This window comes from Macrobrachium rosenbergii, chromosome 37 (assembly GCF_040412425.1).
Source record: "Macrobrachium rosenbergii isolate ZJJX-2024 chromosome 37, ASM4041242v1, whole genome shotgun sequence".
Lineage (NCBI taxonomy): Eukaryota > Metazoa > Arthropoda > Malacostraca > Decapoda > Palaemonidae > Macrobrachium > Macrobrachium rosenbergii.
The window spans coordinates 36,361,537-36,386,536 of NC_089777.1; the positions used below are offsets into that span (position 1 = coordinate 36,361,537).

At 36.4% G+C, this 25,000-nt stretch overlaps 1 protein-coding gene across 5 annotated transcripts in view; it reads left to right on the forward strand.

The window, feature by feature from the left end:
- LOC136825489 (beta-secretase 1-like) overlaps positions 1-25,000 on the forward strand; it is a 294,215-nt gene that overhangs the window by 67,474 nt on the left and 201,741 nt on the right. For 3 of the 5 annotated variants that reach the window (XM_067082036.1, XM_067082037.1, XM_067082035.1), the window contains exon 1: positions 23,014-23,062. The exons of 1 other annotated variant lie outside the window; for it this stretch is intronic. The gene's annotated coding sequence lies outside the window, so the exon portion shown is untranslated. Of the gene's footprint in view, positions 1-23,007; positions 23,063-25,000 lie in introns of those variants that run through there. One more of the 5 variants, XM_067082033.1, reaches the window with a different exon arrangement.

The window sequence follows — 25,000 nt, forward strand, 5'->3', positions numbered from 1 at the left end:
AATCGCAAGTGTCATTTTAGAAAGGATTGTTTACAAGAATTAAGTACTATTACAGTAACTAGTATGTCTAACAGACAAGCGGCTTGCCATTGAAATAGAGTACCGGTAAATGAAACGTGGGTTGCAGTTGCCGTAGAGTTAATAGCTTGTGGCTCCAGCAAATGCGAGCGATAGAGCGAGCTGTCGAGCAGCAGTCGTTGCTTTACGTGTTTGTCGACATGTTAAAGATGCTACAGCAGTGTTAAGTTAACATCTCTATATATATATATATATATATATATATATATATATATATATATATATATATATATATATATATATATATATATATATATATATATATATATATATATATATATATATATATATATATAGTTCCTCCCAACCATGCTGTCAAATGCCAATCCTCGCCACGGTGACACGATACTTAATTCATTTTAATTTCAGTTCAGGGATCAAAATGAGCTCAGAAATTCGATCTGGATCCTCAGATGTGTAATTTGTTTCTCCCTTTTTGGAATATTGTTTAGTTCCCATATGTTTAGACCATATATGAATACGCACTTGAATACCTGTAGGTGTTCCTGTATATCGTATAATTATAATTCTATCTAACTATTAGAGGACCAGGCCTATGATACAACAGATAGTAGTTATTGGGAAAAGTATGTCATGCGAGTTCCTTACCATTTACTAGTATGATAGATTTCTTACAAAGCGTGTCAGTATACTAATGTACTATATTTTATGGATAGTCCTGAAAGAGGATAAATATCTTAGCTTGCATTATTCTTGTTATCGTACCGTATGAGCGGGTCTATGATAAAGAAGATACTTAGACTATACAAAATGTCACGATAGGTTTGCGCAGTGTATTCCAGGAATAAACCTATGATAAAAAAAACACTTTGACTCGTACATACAGGGCACATTTTCCCCCTCCGCCTGCGCTCTTGTCATTTGGTTATACAGCAGTTATTACGTGTTAATCACCTCGTAAGTTCAGCAAACACATTATCTGACGTTCAAGGACCCATAGACTTATTTTTTTTTACATTTAATGTCATGTTTAGTTACTTTGCTATATGAAAGCATGTGTTAGTGGGAATATACTCATACTAAACAGTTTTTATTCTATAAAATCGTACAGTGCTCTCGTAGCAGCCTTGCATGACGATGAACGTAAAGCAACTGTTGCTTGCTTTTGTATGTCCGCAGCCTTATCATGCCAACTCCTTCATGGAAATTCCTTTTTTATCATAATATGCTTCGTCTCCAGTTGTTTGAAATTTTTTATGTATTTACTTATATATTCATTTATTTATTCATTTCACAAAAATCAAACGTTTCCCGCTTTCTTCTTCAGTATGTTTTAGTGCCTACAAATATTCCAGTCTGTTTTTTGAAGTCGTAAAAATTAACCAGAGAAAAAGCATCTGTCATGTGTGATGCTAATACAGAACGAATCTGTAAGCCTGTGCAAGAACGCTTAATGTATATGAAGCAATTTCGTGCGTTAATTTCCATTCGTACGACCTCATTCTTTCTCATAAAGCTGTAACCGTTTTTTTTTTTTTTTTTTTATATGTTAAGAGTATAACCCACACTCCAAGATAATGCAGTTGCAAGAGGTTTCCAGGCAAGCGTTTATGTGACTGTGCTGTTCACATCTGCCCTGGAAACACTGTGCCAAATTTTAGTGCGCGTTGCATATGTTTTCAGGGATATTATTAAAGACAATTATATCTACACTAGATATACAGTATTAAAGAAGGAAACTAGATATTTTCAAGTTTAAAAATTATATATATATTGGAAATTTGAGAAATATCTTCATATATCAAAATCAGCTTGATTTTTTTTAATGAAAAGCAATATTAGCTCATTTCTTAATTGATGCCCATTGATTTAGTATTGCTGGCTGTTACGGAACTGTCAGTCGATACTACATTTATTAATCAGTGAGCGTGGCATACTCTGTGAGTTTGTGTTTGTACATATGTGTTTTAAGCTTCTGAGAACATGTACTGGCATAAAGATAAAAATTATTGTGTACCCTTATGTTATCGTGTTTGCAAATACGAAAGTATGTATAACCACATGTAGGTATATATTCATGTTCATAGATATGTATATTGATATATATTCATATATATAGATATATATATATATATATATATATATATATATATATATAATATATATATATATATATATATATATATATATATATATATATATATATATATATATATATATATATATATATATTAGTATATACATACATACATACATACATTTATATGTGTGTGTCTGTGTGTATGTATGTATATTTGTTTGTTTACATGTGAGCATGTGAATACAACAGTAATGATGTCTTCCAAAGAACTCTCTAAACATAGCTCATAAACTAAAAGAAAGCTAATAAACGTCCAGGCTGACTCTAATAAAGGTGAGATGTCGTATTGCCAGCCCTGTCTAATTAGATCCTCTCGTGCTACAAGGCACGATAAGAAACCCTCACTGATAAGATACTGTGGAACGATGCTTCGACTCATGATTGCAACGCGTTCCCGATGGATAAAGTTTTGCTGTTAATTTTGTTCTGGCTGATAGTTTGAAAATAATTCTTCTTTATGGTTAATAAACTTTAACCGGCAAAAGCTCAAGCTTTTCTCGATCATTAAAAATAAAGTGGTAAAAATTAACTTTGAAAGTGCCGGTTCGTAAATTGAAAGCAGTCGACATTGCTGGAAAACAAGAAAAAATAAACAAGTGTCAGTAGACAAATTTATCTCCTTGACTGCATGCCTGTCTCTTGAATAGCTGGAACTACGTTAGAAATAATTAACTACTTTAGGAAGATTCTGGTGCACTTTTTATTCGAAAGAACATTCATTCTCGAGAGATGGGCGCCTTTCCATGAATAAAATAGCTGAACTTTGTCAAATTACAGTTGTGATATCCCTGGAACAAACACATTAATTTATCACCTTTTAGACTTAATGATATATCCAGTGCATGTGTACTTAATATGCAACACATTCACTTTAATCGAGTGGTCTCATGCAACTATTTCATGAGAGTAATATGCATTATTGTATAATCACTCGAAATATGGACGCATGTGAACCAGAAGAGCACTATCACTTTTATCTCGGAAATTGAATGATTATGATTTATAGTTAATAAAAATTAAAGGGAAAGAGTCGTTTGTGAGATCGCAAAAGTATTCGTTGTACAGGGGGGTGCAACTCTCGTTAAGAAAGTAAATAATGATTCCCGGAGTGGCTGCTTCTTCGACCTTTTGTTTCTTTGAAAGAACTTAGTAGAAAAAATGAAATAAAAACCAAGTAAAGATACAGTACCTAGTTCTCCAATCGGCTTTAAAATGGCAGCCCTCCATGTGAATTCAAGTTATCTCTTGCGAAAGGTCGCGTTTTGCTCAACGCCTGATCTGTTGCCTTCAAGCACAGGTTGCTTGAAATCCCTGGCCTTGCGTGAACGACGGATATGTGACCTTCATGATCTATGCATGTAAACTTCCTCGCTGGCAAACTCACGAGATGGTGTGTGCTTGCGTTTGTGCGTTCGGATCGCTTCGCGAATTTCTCTGCTGATTTAATTAGATCTGCTTTTCTCCTTTCTCTTCCATATGGGGATTCTGTTCTGGTTCATTATGATCATATTTAAGTTTAGAATAATAGCAAATGATAATCATTATAGCGACGTTTAAATTGGTTATTATTTTATAACAGTTTCCGGTGAAGAGTCTTGGAAAATTATTGAAAGTATTGACAGAAATGATATATGGTGGGCTGTTTTCCTTCAATCACGTCACGAATTTCTTCTTGTGGTCTTCTATACAATATCATATTATCTCCACAGAAATTACCAACACTTACAAATACTTTGTTAATGTTCACAGATAATTATTTGAAACACAAATATGATTGCATGGTACGCGAGATAACTTGAAATATTTCTTCGTACATACTTCCTTTCATTCCATTCGTTTCTACGAGTTATTTCCTTTAGCATTATTTAGACACATTAAAAGATAATCATTTTAATCATACTGTCGTACAAATGTCACGCTAACCGACTGCCAAAGCAATGTGCTTTCGTGAAGTGGTAAACGTAAACACCAACAGGTAAATTTCACAGTTCATCGGTATCAGAGACCGTGACGGAGGTTACATTAATCTGTAAAAGCCCTCGTTGCGAAATGTAATGACTTAGTACAACATCTACTACACGACTTATGAAAAGGTGTTGGTTAGTCAGCCATATGGTACAACCATCGCCTACACCACTCTAGGCCTTCCTACGCTCCCCAGGCAAACCAAATGCTTACAAATCCTTGCTTTAAGGTTCATCTCATTCACGGCCTCCCTTGGGTCCCAAAAGTCCACTTACCTCGCCCTCGAGAAGGACAGAAGTCCGAGATCCAGTTGCTGGGAGTTTGCGACGCTGGCGAAGGTATTGACGTCAATACGGCCAGCGGATCACTGCGGGAGGGAGGAGAGAGAGGAGGGAGATCCGGGCGTTTGTATCTCCTCCACCCACTCTCTCCAGGAACCCCACTCCCCGACCTCCACTTGCTCCACGGCCCATCCTCTCCCTCCTACTTCGGCTTCCCACTCCTGCCGGAGTGGATCCACAGCGCAGGTTTCCCTCACTCCCATGTTCTCCTCCTCCTCCACACCACCACCACCACTACCACCACCACCTCCTCCTCCTCCTCCTCCTCCTCCTCCTCCTCCTCCTCCTCCTCCTCCTCCTCCTCCTCCTTCATCCACCCCTCTGTCTACCTCGCTACAGTTTATTCCTTCCCCTCTCTTCCTCCATCTTATCTCTTTATTTTTTTTCTTCCTACTTGAGTGTTTTCGTTGTATACGTAAAAAACTGACAAACATGTGGAATTTATACATGTAGCATGCGTATACAAACAAACACGCACACATTATAAAGTTTAGGCAAATATTTTGGGACATGTAAGAAAAGTAATTTTGAGCAGAAAATGTTCTGTAAAGATATGCATTTTAAGGCTTCGTTTGTCGATGAGGGGAATTGTAAAATAACCGTTTTTTCATTACCACTGCTCTATGGTGGGTAAGATGGTGTACAGGATGTCGGAGTAGTAAGGGGTATTTGGCGGGGGGCGGGGTCGGTGTTAGAGAAGGCGGATGGAGCGATTCGGCCGATATGAATAAAATACCTCCCAGTGAAATGTATTATTTAGATATTGAAAAAAAAAAAAATGTATGCATCATTGAAACCCTCTCCCTCCCTATCAGTGGAATTCATGGGCACCGATGAAACAAAATGAAAAGAAAAGTAAGCCTAACTGAATCTCCTCTCCATTGAAGTTAGGCTTATTCATTAGACACCTATCAAATGTACTTTTAAAAATCTCTCCCTCTCCATCAAAAGTATTCATCAGACACCAATCATAGGTATAGGCCTAGTCATGACTCCCGATTCAACAATTCCGTGACGAGGCGACAGGACGGAGCGCGCTAGAATTCAGCAATCATAAATAAATGTTGCCTAGCAACATTTACACCACTTGCTTGACACATAAAGCCCTACGGTACCACTGTAAGCTCTTCATTAAAATCAGATTACTTGCAGGAAAAAGAATCAAAATGAAAAGACCAGCAATCCACTTGCCTCATTCACTTAACCCCCCTGCTTCCCACATCCGACCTCTCGTTACCAACCTCTCTCGCCATAGAGCAGTGCTAATACAGCAACGGCTATTTTAAAATTCCTCTCACCGACATAAGAAGCCTTAAATTGCATATCTTTATAGAACATTTTCTGCTCAAAATTTCTTTTCCTTTCATTTCCCAAAGTATTTGCATAAACTCGTGTTATATATATATATATATATATATATATATATATATATATATATATATATATATATATATATATATATATATATATATATATATATATATATATATATATATATATATATATATATATATATATATATATATATATATATATATACCTGCGTGCGTAAGTATAAGTATATTTAACGTTAAACCGTTTCTTCTTGCGGGAATGGCTCTACAGAAAGAAACGCAAGACAGTAGTTACTGAGGAACTGTTGATAAGCCATAACACAGAAGGCCCATCAACAGCGTCGACCCGCCCTTATCATAATGTACCATTCACCTGTATCTTGCAACCACTGTCGCGCCTTCTGGATATTAAGATCCTTCCTTTCTAGTACCCATTCACTCCAGCTGTCCAACACTCTCTAGGTTTTTATTCTCCTTCCTTTTGACACTTCTGGAATACACACTCTTTTCACTAACTTGTCTTCCATTCTTTCCACGTGACCAGGCCATACAAAACACTGATAAATCCTTTCACTGAAACTAATCTTTTTACCACTACTATGTACCACCATATTTCCCGTCCTTTCGGTTCTCCACACACACACATATATATATATATATATATATATATATATATACTATGCAAACAGTTGAGATCTATAGCGCCAACCTATTCCTTTCATGAGCATTCAGCATCCACGCTTCATTTGAACAGTGTTGGCGTAAGAATTCCTTCATACACGAAAAATTTGGCTTCCACAGACACACAAGGTCTACTCCCAGTCTTTATCACAAACCCCCCTGCCATCTTTGCTTCACCTCATCTGTGACTCACGTCTTTGCTCAAATACCAACATCTATTGTATTTATTCCCGAATACTTACTTAAATCCACCCTTTCCACTCTTTCTCCATCCAAATTAACCTTCAGTTGTCCAGCTAACTGGTTCCCATTTACTTTCAACTTTCTCCTCGCCCAAACAGTTTCAGACTTTTTTAATAGTTTGTGCAGTTTCTCTTCACTATCCCTAATCAGTGCAGTACCATCTGTAAACATCAGCCATTTCACACCTAATGCTTAATCCAATTTTTTATCCCACGCTTTTGCGCCTACACCTCCGTTCCTTTCCCTGACCTCTTACATCACTCCATGCATACTTATATCGAACAACCACAGAGACCTATCACGCACTTGTCTCTGACACACTTTTACACCAAACCAGTCACTCTTCCACCTACATATTCTAACACAGACCTCATTTTCATCATAAAAACTTTTGACCACTCTCAGTAATATATTTTCTATGCTTTAGTTAGATAGTCTTATTGACGAAAATCACATATAACTTTACAATAATATATGGTTATAAAAGGTAATTATACAGTTGTATAATTTCATAATGAAATGAGAGGTAAATGTTCTTGATTGAATATTATTCACCCATCATTAAAAAATCATTACATTCTTAACACCCTCCACATTGCCCCTCTGTCGATTCCAGCATGAGCTTTTTCGAGTCCATGTATATTACACCAGTATTTTCCGTTTACTTTCAAACTTCTGGTATAACTGTTTCATAACAAAGACTTGATCCACACATCTTTGTTTAAAGCTACACTGCTCTTCCCCCATCAGTCCTTCTATCATCTGTTTTACTTTTCCAATCAAAATCTTACTGTATTCCTTCCTTGATATAGAAAGTAATATTCTGCCCATATAACTCTTACAATAGCTTCTGTCAGCTTTACTTTTACGCACTGGAACAATTATATATTCCTCTCCCTCATTCCTTCAGATTCTTTCCCCTCTCCGGACATACCTTGTAAACCATGGTCAGCCACTCAGTGACACTATCACCACCGTGCCGTAGCATTTCACTTTTAATCCCATCAGCCCCTAGTATATCTTCCCATGTCACCAATAAGCTGTTTTCCGTAGTAAGAGGCGGCTCCACGGAAATGAGTCGGTAGTAGCCGACGCGTTACCTATTAAGGACTGAATCAATAATGAACCTTCTGTTCAGAAAACTTTCGAATTACTCGCTTCATATATCCAAAAGGAAGGCCAACAGCAGAAGTTTTAATTCTCCCCTTGCGTCAGCCACACCTCTATCTTGTTTGTAGTCTCACACTTCTTTTCCAACACCTCTTTCACGCTGTCCAGGCAGCCTTTTCTCGTCTCGTCTCCATTTTCCCTTTCCGCCCAAACTTAAGAATTACATGCCACCCATTGGCTTTGCATTCTCTTTATGCGCCCATTAATCTCAGAACTCTCTGAGCGATCTTTCCACATATTCTAACCTTTCTGGAAATTTTTTGCGGTGTCGCTACATTTCTTAACTTATCAACCCTTTGTATATCACATACTTTGCAGACAGTTAATCTCTATAGCTTCCACCTTTTTCCTCTCATTTACATCTAACATCTACACTTACCTCTCAATAAAAGAGAATTGGCTCAACAAACCTCCAGAGATTCCGACTTTTGCTTTCTTAGGCATCCCTTATTTCTTCCAGATCTTTTCTAGAAATCATGTTAACGTTTTTCCTTCGCATGCTTGTGATTCACTTCTTTTATTCTATCATTATATATTGCATTCACTCCCAACTGCTTATATTAATCTACTCGTTTCATGTTTCACAATCCATGCTTATATCAATTTCTGCATCTTCATGGCTTCCATCAGCTTCCATTTATCTTGTAAAAATGTTCAACTTTCTTCTCGTATGAACACTTGAAAACTTTTGTACACATTTCTGCAGTTTTCTTCATCATCACCGTTATGTCGGCCATTCCATATTCTATAATCAGTTTACGAAGCAATTTCTTATTCTTCGATGTCTCGGCTTCATCTAGTGCTCTTTCTCTTACCTTCCGCATCACTCCATCCATGAAGATATTATATAGCCATCGAAGCATAACAGACCCTTAACTCAGGCCCACTTTTACCCCAAACCAGTCACTCCCCCATCTACAAAGTCTAATGAACGTCACTTTTGTCACGAATTTTTTTTTTCCTTCAACAAATTACCCTCTACACGGTGCATCCTTAATCCTGTCAACATGGCATCTCTATCAGTTCTTTTCAATACTAACTCTAGCTGTTGTGTGCTACATACAACTTTTTTCTTAACTTTCAAATTTCTCTCCCAGGTTTTTTACAACAAACACCTGACTCACTTTTTTCCTTGCCTAAACCCACGCTGCTCTTCTCCCATTAATTATGTGACGCATATGGTGCACATGAAAATAGAAAACTTTTATGAAATTACCGATAGGGGGGGAATAATGTGGAGTGTTGTGAATTCTTAATGTTGAAAGTGATTCGTCAAGAACAATTAAGTGTTTATATAAAGTTGAAGATCATTTCAGGTTATCTAGACAGGCGAATGATTAATTTTGAGTTTGAGTGCAATTCAGACAAGGGAACGGTATGTCTCATTTGTTGTTTAATGCTTTTAAGGATGCAGTGAAATGAAAAATTAAGAGGAATAGGAGATGCAAGTGCAAGTAGGTGGAAAAGGAAAAGTTATTGTGAGAATAGTGTAGAATGCTCATGTTAAATGGTGACAGTGTGGCCTGGTGGTAGTGGAGACAAGCTGCTGAAGCTGGTGAAAGAACCTGAAAGCTTTTGCGAGGAGAAAAAGTCGAGAGAATAAGAGTAAGGTTACATGAACCAAGAAGATGAAGCAATGATGTTGGTAGGGAAATGTCTGATTTGCATAAGTATTTGGGAATTATGAATGACGGTTGGATGCGAGTAGAAGTGAATCACAGAATATTTGGAGAAGAGTCCAGCGAGGCAAATGTTGGAAAGTAGGACGGAAATGCTGAGTTAATTCTCCTTTTGAACTGTGTATAGTGATGGCGAATGTTAATGAGAGATAAAATGTGTTAAGTTATTGGAGATAGAAATGTGAGATACGGTGTGGAAAAACTTAACGTAGGTTAAAAATTAATTATATTTTTTGAGGTAGTTATATCACGGGGAGAGAATGTAGATGATGATGGAAAGGTTGTATCATTCAAGTTCTGTGAGCACATCGAAATAAACCTAGTAGCCACTGGCTAGACAGAGTAAGAATGGTGCTCACATGGAAGAGACGTAATATTTATGAATCGTGATAGAAGAATAGAAGAGAGTGCTACAGCGCGAGAATGAGGCTTGATTCGTTGCTGATGGGCCCTCTGTGGAATTCATGAAGTGGCCGATATTTGTCTATACAGGGGCCTCTCTCTTATCACGCAATGAAAGGATGGATTTGGCAGCGACTGTCTTGCTTTTGTCTGGAATCACCCCACAATAAGGAAACTGCTTATTTTGTGTGTGTGTGTGTATATATATATATATATATATATATATATATATATATATATATATATATATATATATATATATATATATATATATACAGTATATATATATATATATATATATATATATATATATATATATATATATATATATATATATATATATATATATATATATATATATATATATATATATATATATATATATACATATATATATATATATATATATATATATATATATATATATATATATATATATATATAGTGTTTGTGTGTATTATATGTGTGTGTTTGTCTTTTATCCTCAAAGAAGGTGACACGTGAGCTGTTACTCATCCAATTTTCAGCTGGTATTTTTGTATGGGATTTCTAGCTCCATGCCCTGTTTCAGTGAGACTGCTCCCCTCCTTGCAGTCAGCTGATTACAATGTACATAATTCACCGCTTAGGTCAACAGAGGGACTACGGCTTGTAACGGAACATGATTGTATTGCTCAGTCCTAAACCGAGACTCGGACACTGGTCCGCGTGGTTGAGTTCATGAACTCAGTTCTTAAGTCTGTATCTGGAGTGTTCAAACCACTAACTCTTAGAGAAAAAAATTAAGTATACCTTAGTTTAACCAGACCACTGAGCTGATTAACAGCTCTTCTAGGTCTGGCCCGAAGGATTAGACTTATTTTACGTGGTTAAGAACCAGTTGGTTACCTAGCAACGGGACCTACAGCTTATTGTGGAATCCGAACCACATTATAGCGAGAAATGAATTTCTATCACCAGAAATAAATTCCTCTAATTCTTCATTGGCCGGCCGGAGACTCGAACTCGGGCCTAGCAGAGTGCTAGCCGAGAACTCTACCGACTCGTCCAACGAGGAACTTAAGCTTTTGCATGTTTCTGAAAACTGAAAATTTCCGTGACACCGTCCTTGTAAAGTCAAGGAAAGACGAGGGAGTAGTGTACAGAAGTATAATATAATAAGAGTAAGGGAGAGACAGCCGGAAATTGAACTGTTTAATAAACGCGTGTGACAGGGCGGCATCAAAAAGGGGGACTACTCGAGGATTAAATCACTAGCGAAGTGGCTTCAACCTCGTCTGTAAGTTATTTCACTTTACGTAGCTTTGCCTGTCATTTTTTACCATTTTCTTAATTACTGTGAATGTTAAATGACAGATAATGAGTATTGCGTTATAGAATTTATTCTCTCTCTCTCTCTCTCTCTCTTCTCTTTCTTTCTCTCTCTCTTCTCTCTCTCTCTCTCTCTCTCTGTCTCCTTAATATTTTCTGTTCCAGACATCATAAAAATATTCTCAAAATTTTCAACAAGGGACATCGTTACAGATATCAAATTTCGAACCTGGCAAGTAATGTTCCTCGCTAAATATTTTCCTTTCACCAAATGCCGTCTGTCAGTTCCTTGGCTGAATTTTACACTATCATTTACACATGTCGAATTTGTCTCAACTGATTTGTGACTATTTAAGGAACGATTTGAAAATTAATTTGATATATGCATGAAAACTCGGAAAAGATTGTATTGTGTGTTGTACCTGCTAAGAACAGTTGTACTTTTTACCTATATGTGCTGTGTGGGTATGCGCGTGCGCGCTCATTGAGCAGCCTTTAGACACAATTACTATGAAAATTTAAGATGAGATTAAAGATTGGATCCTGCCCCATATATAAATTTTTTATGAAATGTTTTTATATAAATTTTTTATGAAATGTTTTTAAATATATTATGTTAATTTCTAAAAACATGATTTCGCTTTGTAGGAGTTTGAATGAAATGTTTTTTCCCCGCTATTTTATCTATGTACCATTCTGTAAAAGACTTCATCACCTTTGGTCACATTGCTTGCAAAGCAAACTGTTGCATCACGTGCAGCTGAACTCTGTTCTCTTTGGAAGCTTTTATCAGTTGTTTTTCAATAACATTTTGCAATTACGGAGACCGCCCACACATTCCCCGTTATTCCCAATAAAGAGAATATGCTTTATCAGACCTTCTAATTAACATTTCGACTTTTCATTCTTCTTTTTCTTCTTCTTCTTCTTTTCTTCTTCTTCTTCTTCTTCTTCTTCTTCTTCTTCTTCTTCTTCTTCTTCTTCTTCTTCTTCTTCTTATTATTATTATTATTATTATTATTATTATTATTATTATTATTTTGGTCTATCACAGTCGTCCTATTCGACTGGGTGGTTTTTATAGTGTGGGGTTCCAGGTTGCATCCTGCCTCCTTAGGAGTCCATCACTTTTCTCACTATGTGCGCTGTTTCTAGTAGCACACTTTTCTGCATGAGTCCTGGAGCTACTTCGGCATCTAGTTTTTCCAGATTCCTTATTATTATTATTATTATTATTATTATTATTATTATTATTATTATTATTATTATTATTATTATTATTATTATTATTCAAAATAAGTAAGAATTCATATTAAGCAAGCCTAAAATGACATCGTTATAAACCGAACTTTCATAGAACAGCAAGTCCTTGTGTGATAAAGGAGAGGAAAAAAAGAGTGTAAAATTAAGTAAACAAAAAAGTAAATAAGCCTACATGGACATACAAAAGCCTCAGTGTAAGTCGGAAAAACTCAAATAACATCGCATAGCTTTTGAGAGTAATATGTGATTATCTTTTAGTCGACCGCCATGACATTTAATCCCTTTTCATCCAGTGCCAATTAACCTTCACATGTTCTTCAAAGGAGTGGCTTTACCGAGATCATTTGATTTTCTGTTTTGAGTGTATTGGGTCCATTTAGAGATGGTTAAAAAAAAAAGAGGAAGCATAGACCAGCCATCAAAATGGGCAGACTGTCGAACAACAGGCAAATTACCACACGGAGAAAGTGATCAATCATTTTATATATAATTAGTTATTAAGTTTAATTTTCTATAAGGACCTTCCATTACCTACCCAAGTACATGTGCCCAAGAACTAGCGCATGCTTCTCGCCTGGCAGAGATTCAACATTCACGCTCTGACTGAAAAGGTGTCACGTTGTCACGCTACCCAGTACCGGAAATCTGTCATTCCTTTCACTGTTACACTGTGACACTAAGGTCTTATTAAAGTCGGTGTTTGTATGTTTAACAGAGACTGTAATACTCTTGCAAATCGTTATGATTTTTGTCTGTGTTTCTTTGACTCTTTGTTTATGTACAAATATTTATTTAGGTCTTGATATGACTCAGTCTCTTTGACTTTGTTTATGTATACATATATTTATTTAGGCCTTGATATGGCTCAGATGTTACGCATTTTTAGTTTTCTGTAAAAGAAAACTATTGAGATGGCTATTTGTCTGTCCGTCAGAACTTTTTCTGTCTGTCCTCAGATCTTAAAAATCCTGAGGCTAGTGGCTGCAAACTGGTATGTTGATCATCCACCCTTCAATCATCAAACATACCAAACTGCAGCCCTCTGGCCTTATTAGTTGTTATTTTATTTAAGGTTAAAGTTAGCTATGATCTTGCGTCTGGCACCACTACCGGGCCATGGCTGAAAGTTTCAAGGGCCGCGGCTGAGAGTTTCATGGGCCGTGGCTGAGAGTTTCATACAGCATTATACGCTGTACAGAAAACTCTGTTGCGCCGAAGAAATTTCGGCGAATTTTTTACTTTTACTTGTTATTTTTGCTTTCTGTTTTCTCTGCTTCGCACGTGCGGACATTTTACTCTGCGGATCTCTGTTCTGAAGTGAGGGATCTTTTAGACTTTTTCCATGTGACTGTTCGTTTATTTTAAATAATAAAAAATTTAGCTAAAAACTAATTACCATAATTTCTCCAGCCAGAAACACTGTTTATTGTGAGCTGTACAGTGAATATGTCTCATTTTTTTTACTTGATAATGTACTTTTGACTTATTTCTACATAGCAAATATTGACAGCTTTAATATCTGAAAATAACAGAAAATTAAAGGATAATACAAACCAACACATCGAATAGCTGCATTGAGCTGGCTTGAAGGAACTGATATGAGATTTATTGGGTCACAATGAGGCTCAGGCGCCACTGGAATGAATGTAAGAAAAGCCACAAGTACTAATATCCGGTTGCTATGTCAGTTAAAGGCTTCGCAAAGCATATGTTTATAAGCTCGAGGCGTGTCCAGGAAAAGAAGGAAACGCGTAAACATTCTGACCTTTCCTAAAGGAAACAGATGTATGTGACCTCTATACTAACGTTGACCCCTCTTTCAGCATGGGACCTCTAACGGTGACCTCTCTTTCAGCATGGGACCTCTAACGGTGACCTCTCTTTCAGCATGGGACCTCTAACGGTGACCTCTCGTTCAGCAATGAAGTTTCGACGGAAACGGAATTTCTGGATTTCTAGTAAGAAAAACTCATCTGCGATGAATTTACACGACTAGACAGTGGACGTCAAATTAATTAAGAGCCTGGAAATGAACTTGGCGAAGATGCAGTGAGGGAATGTTTGAAAAAAAAGATGGCAAACGAAGTCATGAAGGAAGTGAGTAAAAGTCTGGTGAGAGATGGGTAAAGTTCCTGTTTATTCCTCCTAAATAACATTGCTGATGCTCTGGCAAATGGGCCGAACGAAATGATGAGTTGCCGCTTTTCTTTGACAAATAAAGCGAAGAGCAAAGGAAGATAATTACATTAAAAGATGATACTGAGACGAAATAAGAGATAAGACGAAAGAGCCAGGCGAAAACTTGGCGTCTTCACTCAAACAGAGTAGCCTGCAATGTACATTGATAATGTCATCTACTTCTTCCTGTGACAGATAAAGTAGAAGAGGAGAATAACTCAACACTAGGAGAAATTATACTGTATACATGGTGTGAATGAGGCACCGGAAAGAGGAGCCTTAATATCCACGAAGTACGAAAGTTTGTGCAGGATGGAGGTGAAAGGTGCAGTGTATGTAAGAGGGTGTAAGGAAAATGGCTTAATGCATGCATATATATATATATATATATATATATATATATATATATATATATATATATATATATATATATATATATATATATATATATATATGGATATATATATATATATAGCAATGGATGCACCAGCAGGGAAGCGCCATCTACATATCAGTTAGGACACCAAGGCCAAAACCGGAAAGAGCAATTTAAACAGCTTTATTGGTACATGTTTCGAGGTGTACTCTCACTCGTTATCATCCTACAAATTAAAATGATAATGCCAATGCAATTCTTATTATATAATTCATAATAATACAGCAGAATTATTATAAAAATTATAAAAATACGTGTAAAAGATGGCTAATCAAAACAAATAAAATAAAGCAAAATACAGATTTTAAGTCACAAAAACGGAAGGTACAAAGGCACAATAAATTCATTAGTCAATATACAAAGCAGTAAAACGCGGACTAAAGAGACAAAAGTGAGGTTACAGCCACAGTTCTAGCCACAGAAGGTTTCATCTTAAAGGAATACAGTACGTACTTCTAAAATGTCGAGGTTTGCAGCAAACTGAGCAGTGGTTAAACCAGAAAAATTTTCAATATGTAGAGGGTGACCATTCTTGATAATAAATTTCACACTTCAGTCTTTAGAAAACGTACTTTCACGGGTCTTATGCCCAAATTTCAACCAGTTACACCTTTGAAATATAAGATGAATTTGAAATTTACGCTAGTAAACAGAGCATATAAAATTTATTCTAGCATTTTGTATTTGCATGAAGAATTGGAATTTCTAAGGTCACTTTTAAAAAACATTGGCTGTCCGTTGAATTACAAGAATACATATATTGGTAAACAACTTTCGAATTTATATTATGTAAACAAACAACTCGAAACTATCGCCAATGTAAAGAAACCCGTTATTTATTTACCTTTAACTTTTACTGGAAATCATAATTACGACTTAAAGAAGAAATTAATTTCTATTTTGTCCATTGGTTACCCTCAGCTAGATGTCAAAATGTATTTCACTTTGCAAAATAAATGAGGTAATTTCTGTAAAATTAGAGACCCTATACCAACAAGCCTTCGGTCCAGTCTGACCTATAAGTGGCAGTGCAGTGGTTGTGATGCCACTTACGTTGGAAAACTGCCAGATCAGCTTGGATGAGATGGTTTGAACACCTCGGTAAGTCATTTCGTACAGGCAATTATCTTTTCAGACCTAGTTACAGTGCAATTAGAGAACACCGCTGCTCAGTTTGCTGCAGACCTCGACATTTTAGAAGTGCTATTTATACTCCATCAAGATAAAGCCTTCTTTGGCAAGAATTATGACTGTAACTACTTTTGTGTTTTTAGTCTGCGTTTTGCTGGTTTGTATATTGACTAGTGAATTTATTGTGCCTTTGTACCTTCTGTTTTTGTGACTTTAAATCTGCATTTTGCTTTATTTTATTTATTCATTTATTTTAATAAGCCATCCTTTACGCGTATTTTTATAATTTTTTTAGTAATTTTGCTGTATTATTATGAACTTTATTATAAGAATTGTAATGTCATTATCATTTTAATTTGTAGGTTGATAATGAGTGAGAGTACTGCTCGAAACATGTCCCAATGACGTCGTGTAAAATGCTGTTCTGGATTTTGGCCTTGGTGTCCTTACTGATTCATCTGTTTTGTTTTATATAAAATTGAATGTTTGTTTATTTGTGTGGATTCTATAGAAATCTGAACTGCTTGACAGACCCAGACAAAATTTTGCATACAGACTCTATGTCACCCCAGAAAGGTTTATAACTCAAAATCAAACCCCTATCCTGTGACAGACATACAACCACAGACAAAACGAAAGAAATTTTCGTTTTTACGTCACCTTTTCATTCAGTGCTTTATAGGTTTTCTCATTTTTCACCTGACGCTCCACCTTTTCTTCCAGGGGCTGTCAGATGTATGATTAATCTGCAACAATAAATCCCTTATAACATTAATTTTTCATCAGAATTTACAGGAATTTTTATCATAACTTATGATAATTAATTAATATTATTGTTTATTACCTCGATAAAATCTACATTGAAAACCTAAATCAGTCATTTCTTTCTGTAGTAAGCGAAGCTGAGTCCGCGTATATGTAGTAGTGGCTAAGCCCAACACTTTCAACCAGCAGAAAACAACACCATATTCTCTCTCTCTCTCTCTCTCTCTCTCTCTCTCTCTCTCTCTCTCTCTCTCTCTCTCTCTCTCTCTCTCAAAGCATCACCCAGACACTTTGGAGCGAAATTTGTCTCTATCTATGAGGTTTATTACTAAATTATTATGGAGAGAAAAGAACAACAATTTAAGATGCAAAAAAGTGGAAGGCAGCATCTACATAAGGAACAAAAAACATTAGTCGGCAACTTTTGGTACATATAGTATAGAAGTTGAGATGATATATCATTATACCTCAAATGATTCCATAACTCTAATACTTACTTCTTTGCAAGAGCAGATGCCCATAAATTGAACATATATAGAAAAATAACTTAATTTTACATACGTGACATCTGGCAACCTCTTCATCACATGAAAAGCAATAATTGCATGTCATTTGCCTCGCCTGTTCATGCATATGGTTATAGAAAAATAACTTAATTTTACATACGTGACATCTGGCAACCTCTTCATCACATGAAAAGTGATAATCACATGTCATTTGCCCCGCCCGTTCTTGCATATGGTTGAAGACGTTATATGATATAATAAGTAAATAAACACATTCCCTCTTTGCGTACGGTGTTGAAATGGTCCTACACATGATCCTACGTCATTTATTACATGATCACCATCATGTAGGAAGAACAGCATGTTGTTGGCTGTGCTGTTTAACTTTTGTGGGTGGAGCCTATTTCCTCGGGGAACACGCAGGTCTTTTATAGCAAAATCATTCATTCATTCATCCTGTAGCATTCAAGGTTAAAACTACCAAGACCTGTTCAAAGAATCATCTAAAATTGACCATTGCATGCATGGAATGAGAATTACCTCTTCGAGGCTCTCTCTCTCTGCTTAGGTCAACAAATGCGAATTTCCTCATTAATTCGTTCGTTCCTTCTCTGTTTTAGCCTTCAGAATTTGTTACAGCAACTGCTTCATGACGCTACAGTGATGTATTTCGTTATACAGTCGTTTTAATGGGAAATGTTTTGCAATTTTGAAAAACAATTACTGTTCAAAGGTAGATTAAACTAAAATGCGACTTATAAATAACGTGGTTTTTTTTAGTGATGGAAAAGCCTTAAAGGAAGTCATAGTAAAGTAGTAAGACCCTATGACAAAAAACTAAACTATATGGAAAATTCAGAAATGTTGAGATGATATTGTACTAGCAAATATTTCAGAAATACCAAAGGAACATCATTAGCAATTTAAATTCTAAAGACAAATTCAGAGCCACACATTAAAAAGACAGATTTTATATATAACAACGAGGGTTACTAGTATGTATATGCTGGATATTTCTCCGATAATGAATACAGTATGACTTGCAGGCTAAATGGAAACTGGAGACATGATATGCAATAATAAAAGCAAGATAAATTTACGCTACTTTCGGTGGGGTAATGTGGCGTGTGAGGTTGGCAATTTTATTTATGTTAGTGAGGTTTCTGTACACATGCTAATGTACCATGTTCGTTAAAACTGTACATACACAGATTTTTTTTTAATAAATATATACATTTAGTTTTTCTGGGAAGCAATGGGTTGATCAGCTAGTATCTATATAAAAATGAATGTTTGTATGTTTGGACTGTAAAGAAATCCAAACTGCTTGACAGAAGCAGAAAAAATTTGGCACACGGCCCCTATGTGACCCCACGAAGGTTTATGCCTCAAAATCAGACCCTTACCTCCATGACAGACACCAAACACAGACAAATTGAATTAAATTTTCGTTTTTACCGGTGCTGTTCACTTTTTCTTCAGTAATATTATAGGAGTTACCAGGAGCTTGGGCAGAAAACAACCACTTTTTTTCTTGGTGACGTCATTAAACTCCTCCCACTGCAAGCCCTATAATCAGTTTAGTATGTCCAAAAAAATTAAACATGTGTTTGACTGTGTTAGAATTACTTTCATTCAGTCATAAAACAATGTAATTCCAAACATAACTTTTACCAGTAGGCTACACCAGTCAGCCCTTACAATCCTAGCCACGGAAAAAAGTAGTAACAAACCAAATGCGTCTGTAACAGACATATCCCTTCATTAAAAAAATTACTATCGCCGAAATTATCACATTTTTTTCAGTGTTCATTCTAAGCCAGACATATCGTAATCATAACTTGTCAATAAAATACAAATTCTTAAGTACCCTGTGATGTTGCCATCATCATATCTAAGTAGTTAAAAAAAAAAAACTTCGTAATCAGGAGCACAACTTTGGAGATCAAGAACTAGTTCATAAACGAGATGAAACAAATCCATCACCATCCGCGCATGCGTATTAGCAGACTAAATGCTTCTGTGACAAAACTACCCCCTCATTAAACAATTACTCGCGTGGAAATTACCATATTTTTTCAGTGTTGATTCTAAGCCTAACGTAACTTAATTATACCTTGCCAATGAAATACAAATTTTAAGTGCTTAATCCACTAAAAAATCACCATATATCGACAATTTCTATATTAGACCATTCAGACTACGGCCTACACTTTCTCAGAAACGCCAAAGGAAACTGAAAGGCGTTAGTTAACACGCACGGTAAACCAAAAACTGTTGCAGCTGTTTTTACGTTGTCAAAAATTACTATCGTGATAATAATTTTAACATTCGTGTAGCCAACAGACACTGTATCTTAATAACTTGTTTGTTAAGCTGACAACCTGCCATCTAGGTTTTATGCGATAACGATCGCATACCAGTCTTGAAAACGAAGTGATGATCAGGATTAATAGAGTACAGGGTTAGACCGTTCTGGTGTTTCTGCTTATGTTTTTGACGTCACCGTAGAAGAAAACCAGGAAAACAAAGAAATGAAGGGTCACTATGGTAATTGTTTGCCCACACGCATTCTCTCTCTTTCTTTCACAACCTTAGGTGAGAGAGGTCCCCGTCAATCTCCAGGTACTGCTGAATTAAAGGATTGATATAATCCTCCATATGTCCTTTTATTGCTATTTGGATAATGCAGTAGGCCTAACCGTGTAAATCCGGACCAGGTATGTCTTTTGTTTCTTTTATGATTCCTTACATTCTTTGGTTAATATATGTACACACATTCATACATACACACACACACACACACACACACACACACACACACATATATATATATATATATATATATATATATATATATATATATATATATATATATATATACAGTCTTAACTATCATCAACAGTCTTAACTATCATCCAACATCATTCAACGTAAAAAAGGATAAGAAAATTCTGTTTAAATTTTGTTATATATTAATCCTGGGACTGGCCAGGTGAAGAGCGCCTTAATCCGGGTTAAGAGAGTTTACGTGTTCTTCACTCTGGTGAGGTCAAATACTGACTGATGACTTTCCTTTACCTTAACCTCAGCCAGATGCAGCCAGACGACGTCATGCGTGTAAAGTCGTGAACCTCCCTTTTTCTACGGGGCCTTCACAGCTGACCCGAGGTCGCACTTACACAACCTTATTATCATTATTGTGATTTGTATATTTTATTACCTGTTCATTTGCCCTTATACATATTATATGTGTCAGAGTATTTTTTGTGTCCAATCCGCTGTTAATCATCATGTTGTCTATATGTACCTGTCCTGTTTTGCGTAGAGAAATCGTTTGACCTCGGGTCACTTGTAAATTTTGTGCTGACGTCTGCGTACACGCCAACGTCCACACGCCGCTTTATAAGCGGGTTGCTTCATCAATAAACTTTTACGGGCTGCTCTAGGAGCAAGAGCCCGTGCTGGCATAAGCCCAGCTAAATCTGAAACAACAACATCAATAAACTAGCAGTGTTTGTCTTCCTGCTCTTTTTTTAGCACCTCTCACATGCGCATGATTGTCCTTATTTTGGCCAAAAGCAGACTAACCATGTACTCTGTTAATCCTGGTGATGATTAGCGACTGAACTGTTCCTGGTTAACTAAGTTGTGCTTATGCCCAAACCACACTCTGTTCCCGTAGACCCGCTGACATGTCTTTCATCGGTTGTGGTTGTTTTTATTTCGTTATTGCTGTGAAATCATCCTGTTAAATTCTGATCTGACTGGAAGGGAGAGGCTGAGAGAGAGAGAGAGAGAGAGAGTACGGAGGAAGGCTAATGTTAGTAGAGGTTTTCGCTGACGTGAAGGTAGTTCTTGTGTGATTTTCGCATTTATATAATGACTTGATACGGTCACTGAAGTGGCATTCTTTTGTTCATGGAGGCTATATATAATTTGTCAAAGGGTCCCCTATGTAGTCTCTACAGAGATTCATCCGTTATTCATTTCCATGAGTGAATTTCTTCACACACTAACCTTTCGGCATACGTGAATTTCTGTTCGTTGCTGAAGTCTGTATGAATCTGTCACCTTTTACCCAAGCAGAGAGTCTTCTGTAATGAATTCAAGACAGGATTCTTAATCACAGGGAAGAAAAGCATTTTCAATGACAGTGCACATTCTTTACATTACGAAACAATTCAAAGATGTAGGAAAATTTTTCTGAGTTCTTCAGAGTTTTCCCGGGAAGCTTGATTTCCTCACGTTTTCAGGATTCACGTACCACTGGAAGCTTTCCATCAAACACAGAAATGAATGTAGTTCTTTCTCTCTGTGAGGAATTTTTTTTTCATATATTTCCCATTCAGATTCAATTAAGGCTTGCAGTCAGTGGTGTGCGGGAAGTCAATAAGGTCACCTTGGCTGTTAGAACTACCCTGATCAGCTTATTGTGACACACACGCGCACACGCAAGCTCGTACACACACACACACACACACCCATACCCATATACATACATACATACATACATACATACATACATACATACATACATACATACTGATTCATCGCTCAGATTCAGGCAATGAGGTTAGAAAAAGAATTATTATTGTTTTGAATTAAGTACATGAAAGGAAAGAAAACTGTTACAGAATTGCAGTATTCAAATTAATGGTGATAATTAATCAAGATTGCAATCAGTTATATTCAACTTGATGTCGTTAACAACCAAGTCAGCCATTCTATAATTTATTTGCAAATCTTGGGGACTAGAGTTTTTTATTTCCATAAATCATTATGTACAAAAAAATATGGTATTTGACCGATGGCTTGAAATAAAAAAAAGTTCGTGGATCACAATTCTCATACGGTGCTTTGATGCTCATGGCTAACCCATATATATATATATATATATATATATATATATATATATATATATATATATATATATATATATATATATATATATATATACTGTATATGAATATAATTGTAGGTAGGTGCCGCCAGGTAATTTTCAGTTTTAGTTAGAGCCATGTATGGTTATCAGCGTGACATGTTTACTATTCAGCGGTGAAGCTTTATTTTACGAACATTAATAGCAGCATCCAATAGCTTGCCAGATATTTATGAATAATACTTAATCTAGGATTTAAACAGGATTTAGATCATTGCAAATTACCAAATGCTTGGAGAGCATATACCCTTGTTAGCAAACATAGCTAATGCCAGTATTGATATCTGTAGAATAAATCATGTTAATTTTCTCAGAAAAATAGAAATTCCAGAGAAAACTTGATTAAATAATATTCATTTCACTATTCGTCCAATAGGTTAAAAGCTATAAGTGGGATGAATAAAGCGGAGCTGTGTGTGATATGCTAACTTTTGTTTGCTAGCCTCTGAAATAACAATGTTAGCATTTTAACAGCGTTTGCGTCTGTTGTGTATCTGGTAACACTGCTTACGTGTCAAAATGTAAACAACTTCCATGTAAGTAAGATGTTACCGTTCTTTTGTAGTTAGCTTCGATTTTGTCGAGATGATAACTTTGATTATATTGTGTAGTTTCATTCAAGAGTTTGTTTATTTTATTTTGAGAGTAACCAGTATTATTAAGCTTGAGATTCAGAGGTGTGCCGTGCTGCAACCAACGGTAGGCTGTGTTCCATCAGCCCGCCAACGATTAGGCCTATGGCCCGAAATGAGGTTGCCTTTTCACCTGTTGATGTAAAATTTTTAATAACTTTGTTGAGATTTCCGAAAGTTTTCGAGCTGTTCATAGTAGAGTTCAGTATGGGAAATTAAATTTTTCCCATTGTTTTTCATGCTGTTGATTAACACAGCGTAGCCTAAATTTCTTCGTTATTGTTGATGTAGCTGACGAGTTGACATTGCCTCAAGGCAATTTCCATAGGAAATAATTGGTTAATCCACTTCAAACTCATTGTAATTAGCGGTAATGGGAGGGACCACAGGGAGAAACCGGGATTATTTGGTGGAGGGGAATGATTGAAAATGTGTTAGAGCCTCAAAACTGATATGCAGCAACACCATTCAGCCTCCTGGGATAATGTTCGTTTCCGGGTCTGAACATCCCTACTCGATTTTATATATCTTTAGAATCTTCATAAAAAATGAAGGTAGAACTTCACAGCAACTACCTTCTAACTTGACTTTTTCTACAGTTTTTTGGTTGGTAATTATGGATTCACCATCAATTTTTGTCAGACAAATGTAATTAACCTGTAATTGACCCCTGAAGTCCGTCCAACAAGGGGTTTCCATACGCAATCTTCACAAGACAGCACAGGTACGTCTGTTTGGAACGGTTCATATCCTGTCCGGCAAGTGCAATAACTTGTTAACGTATGGGTAACCTCACCCCCCCCAGGGCCAGTACTAAACACAGCGAAGGGATATTCCATTTGGCCGACAACAAACAAACCCACCACCAGTATCAGAAGCCCTGAAAGTGTAGAAAAAAACAGTTTCCAAGGTAAAAACAGGCACGGAGCTAATACTTAGAATTGCCAAAATAAAAAAAAAATATTGCATTACATAATTCTGGCAAACTAATATTTATCATGAAAAATAAAATTTATGTAAATAATTGAGGATTTTATCTGTTTCAATTTTGCAAAATGCAACTAGGGACATTTGGTCCCCCGAGGGCCTAGTACTAAACACGGGGAAATACATTCGACCCCCCCCAGGGGCTAGTACTAAACACGGCGAAACAGTGTAGATGAATCACTGTTTTGCTGTGTTTAGTACTAGCCCTCATGTGGAATTAGAGATCGGACCGGAAATGAACTTTTGCCCAATCCTGCCGTATCATAATTGGTAGGACTAAGCATTAACTCCGCGCAGGGTATTCCCTTTAAAATTGACTTTTCCTAAAGTATTTTGGTTGCTTGTCAAGAATTTACCGTTATTTTTTGTTGGTTGATGGTAATTACCCTGTAATTAACCTCAGAACTGATTATGTTTTTGGACTGTAATTACCGTGTAATTAACCTCAGAACTGATTGTGTTTTTGTATGCTGGTCATCCTGGAATGCTATCGCACATGCACAGTGTTATAGGGGAAGTTTTGGTAAAAAGTGGTGTCGTTCACTGGTGGGTCCCCCCACGCTAAGCAACACAGCTTGCTAGGTTTGGTTAGGTTAGGTTAGAATGCGTTAGGTTAGTATGGTCCCTTTTATAATAGATTTCATTAGTCAATCCCATCTTGAACGTATGGCTCCTAATGACTTTCATATTTGTGGAACCGTTCCATACAGTCTGTGCGGAGCTATTACTTAGAAATGCCTCATAATTTATAGCAGCTTGGGCACCGGGTCCCATGTTACTTAACCTGACCCCAAAGGAATGGCTTCTCAGCAGAGTAGGTTCTCAGTTTCCTTGGGCAAAGCAGTTATAGGCCTA